At 43.6% G+C, this 3,150-nt stretch overlaps 1 non-coding gene across 1 annotated transcript; it reads left to right on the top strand.

The window, feature by feature from the left end:
- The first annotated feature begins 2,039 nt into the window (after nt 1–2,039).
- LOC115899745 lies at nt 2,040–2,141 on the top strand. Its single transcript, XR_004059356.1, has one exon. It is a non-coding gene; the product is annotated as a U6 spliceosomal RNA (small nuclear RNA).
- The last annotated feature ends 1,009 nt before the right edge of the window (nt 2,142–3,150 follow it).

Below are 3,150 nucleotides of genomic sequence, written 5' to 3'. Positions count from 1 at the left end.
AGAACAAGCTTCCTGCTTCCCAGGTCCCCGGCACAATCCCCCTGGTGGAAAGGCACTCCCTCCAAACTCTTGGAGACGACTCAGGCTGAAAGTGGCAAGCTACTTCCGAGTTCCAGGTGACCCATAGACTGTGACGTTTGGGTCTTAGCTGTCTTTTAAGTACTGCTCTAGTTCTATGATTGGTTCAGGCACAACTCATCATCTGAGAGCCACTCATTGCAACCTGGAATTGCCCTATACCTTAGTGCACAAACTGAGAAGGACGCTTGACTTTTGAGACAACATGGTGTTTAATCACCAGAATAATAGAAGCATCACAAAATACAGTAACAGGATGCCCAGGGTGAGAGAAGCAAAGCATACACAGAGTCTGGCTCGTACTTCTAAGGCTTCCCTGCCAGCACAGTCTTCCTCTCGATCCAAAGCAGATAATTGGACACCTCTGTGTACACTCCAGGCATGTTCTTCTGGCCACAGCCCACACCCCAGCTGATAATACCCAGCTGGTACCATGTGCTTTTGTTGTTTTTCTGGCAAACCAGAGGCCCCCTGCTGTCACCCTAGGAAAGAAAGGTTGTTTGGGAGGGGAAGGGGCAGGAACAAGTTACTCCTATAGGCTACTGAGGTGCAGCCCGCTGGCATGAGACAAAAAGCACTTATGGCACCTTTTGATGGGCAGATTTTTTTTTAAGAGTTGAGGTCTTGCTCTGTTGCCCAGGCTGAAGTGCAGTGGTGCAATCATAGCTCACTGCAATTTTGAACTTCTGGGCTCAAGCCATCTTCCTGCCTTGGCTTCTGAAAGGGCTGGGATACAGCCTTTGGGACAATAGTTTCAATTAGTCTCTCCAACCATATAGCTATGCTCTGGGACTGCTGGAAAAGAAAACAAACAATTTGGTCATCAAGGACTCTCAGTCATCACCATCTAGTCTTATACATTAGTTTTATTATTATTTTTGAGACGGACTCTCACTCTGTCGCCCAGGCTGGGGTGCAGTGGTGCAATCTCAGCTCACTGCAACCTCTGCCTGCTGGGTTCAAGCGATTCTCCTGCCTCAGCCTCCCAACTAGCTGGGACTACATGCAAATGCCACCATACCTGGCTAATTTTTGTATTTTTAGTAGAGAAGGAGTTTCACCATGTTGGCCAGGCTGATCTTGAACTCCCGACTGCAGGTGATCTACCCACCTCAGCCTCCCAAAGTGCTGGGATTACAGGCGTGAGCCACCGCACCCGGCTCGTGCATTAATTTTAATACAACAAGGGCTGGTTTTATAATCTATTTTACCTTTAAGCACTTTTGTATGTTTTTTTCAAAATTCTTCACATTTTCCCCCTGCCTTTTCACGCCAAATCCATTTTCAGCCAACCCATTTTTCTCTTTCTGTATTGTTCACAATAATAAAAAGTAAAAAACACCAACAAGGCCGGGCGCGGTGGCTCATGCCTGTAATCTCAGCACTTTGGGGGGCCGAGGCAGGCGGATCACGAGGTCAGGAGATTGAGACCATCCTGGCTAACACGGTGAAACCCCGTCTCTACTAAAAATACAAAAAATTAGCCGGGCGTGGTGGCGGCACCTGTAGTCCCAGCTACTCGGGAGGCTGAGGCAGGAGAATGGCGTGAACCCGGGAGGCAGAGCTTGTAGTGAGCCGAGATTGCGCCCCTGCTCTCCAGCCTGGGCAACAGAGCTAGACTCCGTATCAAAAAAAAAAAAAAAAAGAAAAACACCAACAAAAAATCCATTGCACCTCATAATAGGTCACTGGACGAATACAGTAGTAGATATACAAACTGACTTGTGCCAATGCAAAAATTACAAATATTGTATCAAAATGTTATCTTGTGGCACAAAACACTGAATTATGAACAACTTGCAGATCCTAAAACATCCTGAAAAAGATTGCCAAATAGCACAAATAAATGGAGCGGGCGTAATTAATGTGAAAATTGAGGAATATGGTAACTCTCATGGTTTTCCAGGTTTCCCCAAACCTTTCGGACCTTTGAAAAAATTCTATTAAAAATTAATGTATAGTGCTCATTTCGGCAATATCCTAACCCTGGAACAACACAGAGAAGTTTAGCATGGCTCCTGCGCAAGGATGACACGCACATTCGTGAAGAGTCCCATATGTTTACATCACACACCAGGGCCTGTTGGGGAGGGAGTGGGGGCCAAGGGGAGGGAGAACATTCATACAAATTCCTAATGCATGCTGGGCTTAAAACCTAGATGACAGGTTGGTGGGTGCAGCAAACCATCATGGCACATGTATACCTATGGAACAAACCTGCACATTTATCCCAGAACTTAAAAGAAAATAAAAAGAAATGTATAACGATAAAAAGCTGGAAAACTCAGATATGGAAAAAGACCATGAAGAATATCCATAACTACATAAATAAGTGCATTTATATGTAAACACACACTATATGATGAGCAGACTTTTTTTTTCCATACATGATTTTATACACGATTGTGTATGAAAGGAATATTTCAGGAAGAATATCCATATAACTGCCTTTGGCAAGTGGACTGAGAACGAGTGTAAGAGATGAACTTCCTCTTTGCTGTGCAGCCATCTTACTACTTGAACTTCCCTTACCATGTATTCAAATAAATACATGAAATCAACAATCCTAATTCCACCCATGCGGAGGCAACTCCTATTGCCACCTCAGATGTAACTTTCCACACCCTTGTCTATTAATGTGCACCCATCAGATTTTACAGAGATAGGATCAGGATTTCATGTTGTTTCACAGCTTATAAGGCTTTATTTTCAAAAATGTTAAGTGACACACAAAACGTTGAAAGAAATCACCACTCGATGTGTTGCAAGTCCAAATACAAAACATTAAAACAAATAACTCCCTTGCCAAAGCTGGATATGGGTTTATTTTATGTTTTTAACCAGATTGCTATTATGAAGAGATTACTGTGTTCATCAACTTACTTTGAACAACGCTGTTCTTTACCAAATGCCCTGAAGTCACCGGAAAGTCACACGACCTTGCTTTAAAATGAAGAATTATAATTGTTTTTCTGAAGATGAGGGAGCTGCGCGAAGGATGTCAGGTACAACAGTGGTACAGTTTGGATCTTAAATTTCTGAAGCCACATAGACCTTCATTCAAACTCCAGT

The sequence above is a fragment of the Rhinopithecus roxellana genome, chromosome 9 (genome assembly GCF_007565055.1).
Source record: "Rhinopithecus roxellana isolate Shanxi Qingling chromosome 9, ASM756505v1, whole genome shotgun sequence".
Classification (NCBI taxonomy): Eukaryota; Metazoa; Chordata; class Mammalia; order Primates; family Cercopithecidae; genus Rhinopithecus; species Rhinopithecus roxellana.
Note: the sequence above shows the minus strand (reverse complement) of the source record. Positions and strands in the feature narration are given on the sequence as shown.